The following is a 12,068-nucleotide window of genomic DNA, read 5'->3' as shown; positions in this document are numbered from 1 at the left end:
ACTTCTGGAGCAATAAAGTATCAATCTAATCTTTCTATGAACCCGGTTAACACAAAATATCGTACACTGCTAATCGTCAGCTAACTAAATGGTAGGCGAATAGACAATCAAGCTTGATATGGTATAGTCATGAACTAGCACTGTTCAAAGATGTCCAACCCAAGTTCTCAATGTCTGCAGAAAAACACAAAAGAGCAGAAACCTGCTCTTGCAATGCAGTGTTAGGCTACTAATAAAATAATTGTGATAACTTTCATTTATCTTCACAGTTCCCGCTCACTAGGGATAATTTTACATAACAAATAACGCAATGCGTCCTCTACTTTGATGAGGTGACCTGACGCTCAGGTAATTGACCCTTTAGTGACACCATCTATATGGGTAACACCATTTTCATTATCTGGGAAATCATACCTTAATCTTTTGTTACATTTCCTTCTCATGTAATACACTTTCCCCTACATTCAGCCCAATAACATACTCCAAACTAACACAATGTACCATCATTAGGCTACAGTGTCTTGTTAAAGGGTGAAAAATACTAGATTTTAACTAAGCTTCCATTCAGGATTACGACTGCAGATGCATTGATTAAAGAGAAGTTTAAAGAATTATAATAGACGTTTTTGTAAGTCCAACGGTAATATCTGAAGGTTGCCACCTACACTCAGAAGCCAATTGTTACTAAGAAACCCTTTTAAAATCAAACACTCTAAAAGTAAGGTTATACAATTTAATTTGATGTCTTTAATTAATTCAATTATGCCTTATGTGTCACGGTGTGTGGTGGGGTACGACCCAAACGCAGGAGAGTAGCCATACATTGCCTCAAACAAAGGGTTTATTCTTTTAAACGGGAAACAGCCAGGGTCTGTAGAGGTGTTAGCACATTTGGTGCCCTAGGCAAGATTTTTCACCAGCACCCACTCTTATGCCGCCCTAGGCGGCTGCCTATGTCGCCTATAGGAAAGACCGGCACTGGACAGGGTACTCACATTAACAAGGGTAAGGACAAGACAAAGACTGGACACAAAACAGGAACCTAAAATACACAGAACCAAACAAGACACAGGTGGACAAGATATTACAAACAAGAACTGAAACCACTCAACGAGACACAGGTAAAGACAATGGCAGACACAAGGACACAGTAGGGCAGGGCAAAACCAAAAACAGGGGGGCACGGCTGCAGCCGTGACATTATGCCTGCCCAAAAGGTGGGTGACTGTATTATCCTAGACTTCACGTACTGTTTGAACTGTACATGGGTTGTGTGTATGGGCAGTCTCAGGGTTATGTCACAGGTGTTGGCCTCTGGAAACACCCTTGGTGCTGGGGGAGGACCGGGGGGACAGAAAGATAGTCAAAATATAGTATTTTCCTTAGAGTAGAGGTGCTAGACATGTCGTAAATGGATACAGGTCACTATACAAACGTTGAATGTATTCATTCACACAAGGTAGTAGCCTACACTAAACCTTTCAAAGTGCCAATACACACATCTGTATAAGCCCAGCATGAGGTGTGTAGCCAACCAGTGCTTGTTTAATGCTGTCATAACTGGATTCATAAGAAGATTAGATAAAAACTTCAGGAAGTGACAAGCCACGGTAATAAGAATAAACATGTATTTATTTAATAAAATGTACTTACAAAGAAACGGTTGGTAAATTAGTAGTGTAGGGAATAGGTGTGGGATCAGTGCAAGTGTTGAGTGTAAAGAATCATTACAAACTAAAAAGCAAACAGTAATGATGTTCCTGCTTGTAATGGAGACCCAGCTTGTTAGGGCACAGCTTATTAAGGACCAAGGCACAGGTCACAGCTGTGCCCTTGCAGCAATCACAGCTCCTCTACCTGCCTGCCAACCTGCAACAGAACCAAAGACACAGCAACAGAAGACAGAGAAAGGAGACCCAAAAAGCGCACATAAAGGCAACAATCTGGTTTATACTATCATCACAACAGGCATAGCCTCCCGGTCACTACAAGTCATTCAGGTAATGGTAATGTCCTATTGACTCATACAGCTGTGAACAGTATCCTCTCTGAAGTAGAGCCATGGCTAGTGTTTGTTGACCATGGCAGTGTTTAACAGCATTCAACTCAAGTTAAAAGCAGTAAGACTACATCTTACACAGCAGAAAGACAAATATTTATTTCAGGTCATCTACAAGTCCCAGTGTGCCATTACAATCATCCCTTGGCCCAGCAGCAGCTTGGTTTGGACTGGTTGCACAGTGAAACCCATCTGCAAGGTTGCTGCCATAAGTTGACCTGAAATGAGTTGGGCCTTTGGGACATCATAGATGATCTGTTAAGTATAAAGACAACAGTGTGTAAATGTGAAGGACAGCCGATGAACCTTTATTTATCTCACCGTGTGTATTTCACTTTTCTAAGTCTATACAAGAAAGATGACCGCTCAACAAATTGGCATCACAATATATTGGCACGAGAACCTATCACTTCATAACTGCTACCTCCAATCACTGTACATACTGTCCTGTCAGTGTACATACTGTCCTGTCACTATACATTCTATCCTGTCACTGTAGGATACATATACGTTGACCCTAGCACAGGGGTAGGCAACCCTGGTCCTCGAGAGCCGCTGTCCTGCATGTTTTAGATGTTTCCCTGCTCCAGCACACCTGATTCAAATGAATGGTCATTACCCGGCTTCCACAGAGCTTGTTAACGACCCATTCATTTGAATCAGGTGTGCTGGAGCAGGGAAACATCTAAAACATGCAGGACAGCGGCTCTCGAGGACCCGGGTTGCCTACCCCTGCCCTAGCACCTTACTGTCATGTTTTTTAATATGGCATCATGGTCCTGGGGAAACTCTGTTTCGTTTGTACAACCATAGGTAATTGAAAATGACAATAAAATACATTTGACTTGAATAGTAACAACAGTTGTATATTGCCAACAACTGAGTTTGCGCATTGCCTCTTACATTAAGGAATGTTGGCAGTGAAACCTAATCGCGCACAATACTGAGGCAACGCAATCGCAGTGCAAGGGCAGTTCACAAAACTCCAAGCCAGACAGCCAGCCAGCCAGCCTGATATTACTGCATTTATTTGTCTCTGCACCCCTTGTTATATCATAGTATTGCAATTGTGATCCCCAACTTCAAACTAATAGCTAACTAGCTAACCAACATTGTATTTGATAGTAGCCTAGCTCGCACGAGCATCCTAAGACCTACTTTACTTACGTATTAGATGTTACAATTGTTAATTTCCCATCGGAGATTCAAGCAAGCAGTCTTTAATTTTGGAAAACCAGACGCTGATTGTGCCAAACCAGGCGTTAATTTCGAGTGGTTTGCTAGACACGTCTCAAAATTTGAGACGCAATTTACGTGTGTAAATGGCAACGTGTCACGTGACACGTTCAAAGCACGCGTTTTTTTAGACGCGTGCTTTTGAACGTGTCACTTGACACGCGTCAATTTGAGGCAAAAAAGAGGCCGACTTTGTATGGAAGTCGGCGTTTTTTACGCGTGGTTGAGACGAGGCCGTGTCAAACAAGGCGCAAAAGACGCCGACTTGGCATGCAAAGTCGGCGTCTTTTGCGCCTTGTTTGACACGGCCTAATTAATTACGCGTGGTTAACACACGGGGGCGTCTTAATACTTGCCCACTAGGCCTTCCATACTAATTCACCCTACAGTCTTCAAGTCGTCAAAGGACAGCGCTCCATCCTCTGCACGGACCAGACGGATGCAAGAGACTTCTCGACCTGACGCTAAAGCCCAATTTATACTTAGGTCGCAGACACTTTTGAAAAGGTCGCCGACAGAAATGGCGTCACGGTCGACACTTTTAACCGTCGCTTGAAAGTGTCGCCTACCAGGAGAAATTTCTACTGGCACTGATGTCGTCACATAGTGTCGCGCAAGTGTGATTGGCTAGATAGACGGCACGCATCGTTGACTGCATTGTTTTGAATTTTCAGTGAACGCTCAACAGCTGTTTAAGATGGAAGGAAAAGAGGAGAGATTGGCAGAGCAAGTTAGAACATATCCACACCTTTATAATGCCTGTCAAAATTAGCTACAGCCATTTTTCTCCGATCGATCACCTAGGCTACAAAGCGTAAACAATGTAACCATAGCTATGTGTTTGCCGAAGTATAAATGCAGCAGCTTCTCGACACTTTTTTTTCTTCGTCTGCGACCATTTCAAAAGTGTCGGCGACATAAGTATAAACTAGGCTTAAGGGTTCTACAGTCAACTGGGATCACTACGACACACGAGCAGAATGTAGAGGGACTCGGTGGATGGTCAAGATACGGCTAGCACCAACAGGTTGGAACGAACACATGCGAACACAAGCTAACAGGTAGGAGTGGATGCTATACTGCTAAGCTAAGCAGCCACTGGAAATACTATTTCGGCGCTTAGCTAAACTGAGTGAACGTTTTTGTTGTTGAACTGAGCAAAGGCTAAAGGACGTTTTTTAGCGCTCAGTTAGCTAATCAAAGATAAACTGTTTTGGCACTGAACTGAACAAAGACTAAGAAACCGTTTTGGCTCTCAGCTAAAGAAGACAGATATTGATCCTAAGAGTTTGACTTTGAGACTGTGACACCATTTCATTTTTGATATTACTGAAGTAGCCTAACTAAATACTGAATATCCAACTGTTTTGATTGTTGTGCTAAATTAATGAAAATGTCCCTGCTGTCAGATAATGAGTATGTAGTGGCCAATGGGTTAGAAGAATTAGAAGCTAAAAATCTAACAGAAATCAATGATTTAAAACTCCCCTTAGAGAGTGAAACTGATGCAGGAGAAAGACAAAAAATAGAGAGGGAAATTCAAAAAGGAGAGAAAGCACTAAATAGCCTTTCAGCGCAGCTACCAGATACTGAGAAAATTAACCAAAGCGTACGTCACACTCAACGCACTCGTATTTCAACTGAAAAAATGCTTGCTTATCAAAAGGAAGAGGGAAAGAAGAAGGAAAGCAAATTTCTTGCAGCGTATCATAGTTGGAAATCTGAAATCCGTAACACACGTGAACAACTCAAATCAAACATCACATCAACTCAGTTAGCCATTCTTGTTGATACACTAGAGGACGTAAAGAACAACGTGATAAAGCTGTACAATGAAGTAAGACAACTTGTCACACCTTCATCAGAAATAAGGCGACGTGTAGACGCATGCGAGGCTGTGACAACATACATTATCAAGATTGCTTATGAGAGGATAGCAGGCATTGATGAATTTGATGCTGAAAGGGAGAGAAACCGCCTCCGCATGCTACTTGATCATGAATATGCACCTTCCATCTTCGGATCCATTGTCTCCAAAGCGAGCCATGAACACAGTCAATACTCTTCTGTGTCCTGCTTAGCAACTAAACGTGTCGATGCAGCAGCAGAGGTTGCAGCTAAAGAAGCAGCATATGAAGTGCTGTTAAAAGAAAGAGAGTACAAAAATAAAATACAACAATTAGAAGAACAACACAAAATAGCTCTTGAGTCCCAAAAGGGAGAACTAGAAAGACTGCATGCAGAAAGGGACTTAAAGGCAGCTCAAGCTAAATTAAAGGTCTACACTCGAGAAACGGAAAGAGAAATAAACGCACTTCCCTTCGACCACACTGATGATTTCAAATCCAAAATACAACAAATCGCAGATCGGCGCAAACCTAGCATCGAAAGCACATTGTCAGACGGGGGTACAATCTCTCTCGCACAAGCCCTTCAGGATAGCATTGCTTTAAGCAGACTCCCAATACCAGAACTTTCAGTGTTCACTGGTGATCCTATCCAGTTTATAGAATGGAAAGTGTCATTTATGGCACTCATTAACAAAAAGAATGTCTCTTCTGCTGACAAACTCTTTTACCTAAAGAAATATGTGAGTGGTCCAGCTCGTAAAACACTGGAAGGAGCCTTCTACAGAAATGATAAAGAAGCTTATAATGATGCCTGGAGCAGACTAAATAGCCGCTAAGGACAACCATTCATAACACAAAAGGCCTTCAGAGAGAAACTTGCTAACTGGCCAAGAATTAGTCCTAAGGATGCGATAGGTCTCATAGAATTTTCTGACTTTCTGAATGCCTGCCAGGATGCAATGTCACATGTAAAGGGCCTCCACATCTTAAATGACTGTCAAGAGAACCAAAAACTAGTACAGAAACTACCTGATTGGGCCATATCTCGGTGGAACCATCAGGTCACACAGGCATTGAGTCAAAACCAAGAATTCCCAACTTTTCTGGAATTCGCTACATTGGTAGCAACAGAAGCAGAAATCGTATGTAACCCGATAACCTCCTTCTACGCCCTTCACTCCTCAGACACAGTTATGGAGAAATGAAATATGAAAGAAAGCAATGGGGAAAAGCTCGGTCATCCGGGAGGGGCTCAGAGTAGAACCGCTGCTCCTCCGCGTCGAGAGGAGCCAGCTGAGGTGGCTCGGGCATCTGATTAGGATGCCTCCTGGACGCCTCCCTGGTGAGGTGTTCCGGGCACGTCCCACTGGGAAGAGGCCCCGGGGAAGACCCAGGACACGCTGGAGGGACTATGTCACTCGGCTGGCCTGGGAACGCCTCGGGGTCCCCCAGGAAGAGGTGGTGGAAGTGGCCGGGGAGAGGGAAGCCTGGGCCTCCCTGCTTAGGTCGTTGCCCCCGCGACCCGATCCCCGGACAAGCGGAAGATGACGAGAGACGAGAGAGGCAATGGGGAAAAGGTTAGAGTATTCAACACGCAAACAAACAGCGAGGATCAAAGTGAAAGAGAGACAACCTGAAAGGCCGCCATGTGCATTCTGCCAAGATAATAACCACCAAATCTACAATTGTACCAAATTCACAGATACGGATTTTGAAGAGCGAAGGAAATTTGTTCAAGAAAGAAGACTTTTCTATGGCTGTCTGCAGCCAGGATATAGTGCGAGAGACTGTCGCCATCAACATACATGCAACATCTGCAAAGGCAAACACCCCACCAGTCTACATGACGGCAATTATGTAAAGCAGACAAAGGCTTCTCCATCAGTTGACCCACAAAGAGTGTCGAATAAAGCAAGGGCCACAGCTCTAAATGTAGCCACTGGTCAGGATACCAACACCTCTGACCTATGATTGTGCCCGTATGGGTATCCACAAAGAAAAACCAGAGCAATGAAAAATTAGTATATGCCCTCATTGACACTCAAAGTGATACCACGTTTATTGAAGAAGCAGTGAGCCATGCCATTCAAGCTGACTCCTATCCTGTGAAATTGAGGCTGACCACCATGTTAGACAAAGACACAGTTTTACCGACTAGAAAGGTAACAGGCTTGCAAGTGAGAAGCTATAGTTCAGCCAATCACATTGACCTCCCGTCTGCCTACACAAGAGATTGTATACCAGTTAATCACACCCATATCCCCACCTGTGAGACGGCCAAGCGTTGGAGCCACCTTGTAACAATTGCAAAGGAAATTCCATCTCTCCAGGACTGCGAAATTGGTCTGCTAATAGGCTACAACTGCTCAAGTGCAATGGCTCCCAGAAGGGTAATCGTGGGCGGTGACGAGGAACCCTACGGCATACAGACAGATCTCAGATGGAGCATAGTAGGATATTCACCAAAAAGCCTTGAGAGACCTCAATCCAACAGTATATGTCACCGCATAGCCGTTAATGAGCTCCCTCCTATTACTCCAGCAGACACCATTTACATCTTAGAACGTGACTTTAAAGACACCAATGAAGACAGTAAAAGGGTGTCACAGTGTGACATTCTGTTCCTTAACAAAATTGAAGAAAACATAAAGAAAAACAACCTTGGCCATTATGAGATGCCCTTGCCATTCAAAGAAAGACCCGCACTGCCTGACAACACGCAGCTTGCCATGACCAGACTCAACCACCTCAAACGAAGGCTATCCAAAGATCAGACTTTCCACAGGCATTATACTGACTTAGTGAATGAGATCATAGACAGGGGAAATGCTGAGGAAACTATGGAAGATGGCGATAAGGGAGGGACATGGTACTTACCTCATCATGGCGTATACCACTCGAAGAAGCCAAGAAAGCTGCGCGTGGTCTTTGACTGTTCAGCAAGATACCATGGCATATGCCTAAATGATCATTTACTCCAAGGGCCCGATTTAATCAACAATTTGAATGGGATTCTCATCCGATTTCGACAGCACCCAATAGCACTGATGTGCGACATGGAAAAAATGTTCCACCAATTCCACGTTGATAAACCTGACAGGAATTACCTACGCTTCTTTTGGTGGAAAAGGGGCGACTTAGACAGAACACCGGATGTGTTCCGTATGAAAGTTCATCTCTTTGGTGCGACGTCATCACCTGCATGTGCGAACTACGGATTGAAACACCTCGCTCAAGAGTACAGCAATGAATACCCTCTTGGTGCTCAATTTGTAATTAAGAATTTTTATGTTGATGATGGAGTTGTTAGTGTACCTAACACAAGATGCAATAAGACTAGCCTCAGAGGCAAGGATGCTATGCGCTAAAGGTGGCCTTCGGTTGCATAAATTTGTTTCCAACGACGCAGTCGTTATGGAGAGCATCCCTACTTCTGAACGTGCTGAAGTGAAGGATGTTGAATTCACATTTGATGATGTACCATTAGAAAGAACACTGGGCATCCAGTGGCACAGAGAATCTGCCTGCTTCAAGTTCAGAATCCAAGTCCAAGACCAGCCTGCCATGAGACGCAACATACTCTCCACAGTTGCTTTGGTGTATGATCCTCTTGGGTTCATTGCACCTTTGCTGCTAGAAGGGAAAAGGATCCTACAGGAAATGTGTAAACAAGGCACCAGCTGGGATGACCCCTTACCACCTGCACTCAAGCCACGGTGGGAGTGCTGGAAAAGGGATCTTACCAATCTGAAAGAACTGAGTATACCTCGCTGTTATGCACCTCCTAGCTTCGGAGAAGTTGTCAAAGCCGAGTTACACCATTTCTCTGACGCAAGTACTGTGGGCTATGGCCAGTGCTCATATTTGAGACTTTTCAACCAAAAGGGCAACATCCACTGTGCTCTAGTAATGGCAAAATCAAGAGTGGCCCCCATGAAATTAACCACCATTCCCAGATTAGAGCTAACAGCCGCTGTTACTTCTGTGAAGGCAAGTAGCATGCTTAAAGGTGAACTGGAGTATGAAAATACTGATTAAATTTTTTGGACAGATTCCAAAGTCGTACTGGGATATGTGAATAATGAGGCTCGACGCTTCCATGTGTTTGTTGCAAACAGAGTACAAAGAATACACCTGGGCTCAACACCTGACCAATGGAAATACGTCTCTACAGAAGAAAATCCATCAGATCACGCATCAAGAGGGCTGACTGTTAGCGAGCGAAATGCTTGACTCTAACTGGTTTACCGGACCCAAGTTTTTATGGAAAGAGAAAATTGATCTCTCCATGGAGGTCTCACCAGAGCTGTTAGTAGGAGACCCAGAAGTAAAAGTAGCTCGAGCTCTAAACAGAGAAAGCACAGTTCAGTCAGATCTAACAGACCGTCTGTCAAACCTTCCTTCCTGGTCTCATGCCACCAAAGCCATTGCTCGCAAGGTGGATGAGGAAAGATAAATCAAACCACCTAGCAACTGGGGGCCCCCCCCCCGTTTGAGGGCATTACGGCGGATGGCATGACTGCACATTAGCCAATCGGAACTCTCGTACTCTTAACTTTGAGTCTTTTGTTTTTAACTCAAGTGTTGTCTCATGTGAGGCAGTTGTTTTTGTTTGTAATAAATAATCAAGTGTGATGATGAAGTACGGTATGGTTATTTTGTACCATTTCTTAATTTAATTTACTATATTAATTACTATACCGTGATATATACCGTAACCGTGATATAAAATTACTCATACCGTGATAGGAGATTTTGTCCATATCGCCCACCCCTAGTTGGGGGACAGAAACTTGAATCATAAGGGAGAGCGCATCTGCAAGCCTTCAGTAGTTGAACGCCCAATACAAAAGCTAGTCTTATTAATGGAGGCTTGAATGTCGAGTAGTAGGTTTTACTGATTTTTCCTACTGAATTATATGTATATTAATTCCGTTAATCAAAAAGGAAAACGAAAAAAAATGTATGTAAAGGGTATTTTTATGTTGATTTAAAAGGGTCTATGACTTCAATGTTTTCTATTGGTAAAAGACATTTCAGAATTGCACAGTGTGTTTAAGGTATACAACCTTCGATGTATTCTTTGATGTGTTGATGTTATTGAATGCTTGTTCAAGGTCATTTCTAGGGAAATCATTCGTATTTGTTGGAATGTGAATTCATGATTTGGTGGGAGTGTAGATGACCCTGTCTATCCAGTGTACAATGTTATATTTGTATGTTAAATTTGGTATAAAGGACCTCTTATTTTAAATACTAAGAATTGTATTTTGTTAATACAAAAAACTTTTATTTTGATAATGTCACCTGTGACCAGGATGTTGAGAGGCGAAAAGGTTGCCCGCCAAAAAAACTTTGTGACTTAGTTCTCAATTAACAGTTCAAGGTTTGCTACTCTACTAAATGAGATGACAAGCTCTTAAGGTGTTCACAGTAACGTGTTTTATAAAGTTTAATAAAGGCAGTTTACGCAGTTTTACAACACCTGTCGTCGAGCCATCACTTAGTAGAGATAGCTACAGTTGTCAAGGCCTGGGGGGTATTCGTTGTAGCTCGCTATACAGTTTAGCGAGCTCATTTTCAGGCTAAGATAAAACACGCCCCTCTTTTTGGTTCGTGGAAGCAAGTTTAGATAAATCACCATAGTAACATATCAATTAGCACTAACCTGCTCGAGAGCAGGCTAACGTAAGTGTAGCTGGATAAGCTTGCCACACCCCCGGAAAATAATTGGCAGCTCCCTTTTTGAGAGACCCAGCTGACCAAGGAGATATATTCTAGTTCGATTAGCTTTCCATACCATTACCAATAGAGTTCTTCGCGATCGCCAAGATCCTTTATTTCACACGGATGAGTTCTTGTTTGAGCGATATCAATTCAGCCGATAAGGATTATTTGCAAGACCTTCTCGGGCCGTAGGCTACATTGCAAATATCACACAAATGTTGTGCTTTGAGCTTATGCTGCTGTATGTGAATATGTAACGCAATGTCTTAAGAAATGTATTATCTGTTGTGCCTGTGCTTTTTATGTTTCACTGTGGGAGAATGGAAAACGTCATAGATTCCTTTTTATATCTTGACGTGAAGAAATTGACAACAAAGCTACTTGAAACTTTTACTGTGCTTCAGACTCTCTGCATAGCCTTGAGGTTTTTCGCGTCAGGTACATGTTTATACAGTATAAGCGATGCAGAAAACATTGGCAAAGCCATAGCATGCGTTGCCGTAAGAAAAGTGTACTTGGCGTTTAACCAGCTGATGAGTCAATTCATCATATTCCCTGGCCATGTCTCAGTCAATGAAATCAAAGAGGGATTTACACATAGGCCTACATGCATATACACATATATAGTGTGATATCAGGTCAAATGGGCCATCAGGTAAATTGGGCCATTTAAGATTTGAGGGTCCCAGCCCTGACAAGTAACGGGGGATTTGATTGCTTTATGGTTGTTATGGTGGACGGGCCAATAATTCAAACAAGACTGCACCAGAAAGCTGCATGGTAAGTAGCCTGGCATACCAAATCTAACTAAACTATTATAAGGATGATAAATCTATAAAAACAAAAACATGCACATAAAAACTATGCATAATATCTGTCTTGATGGCATCAATCAGAAATAATGTTGTTAGTTTGGTATATGAACATATTTTTTGAAAAAGTGATGTTTTTCTTGGTGGCCTAATTTACCTTAACCCACTGAGGTAAAATGGGCAACATGGTTTCAGCTAAAATGCACACATACACATGTTTTGGAGTGTGAGCTTGTGTGTGTCACACCATGACCCCCCCAACAGAAATAATGGTAGTAGATATTTTATGTACAGTGAGTATGGCGAACGAGAAGGAAGCGAGAGGAGAGGAGAGAGGGAGAAGGAAAGAGAGGAGGAGCAAGGACCAGAGAGGAAAAGATACAA

This window comes from Hypomesus nipponensis, chromosome 1 (assembly GCF_054491055.1).
Source record: "Hypomesus nipponensis isolate SF chromosome 1, ASM5449105v1, whole genome shotgun sequence".
Taxonomy (NCBI): Eukaryota; Metazoa; Chordata; class Actinopteri; order Osmeriformes; family Osmeridae; genus Hypomesus; species Hypomesus nipponensis.
This window is presented reverse-complemented; position numbering follows the sequence as displayed.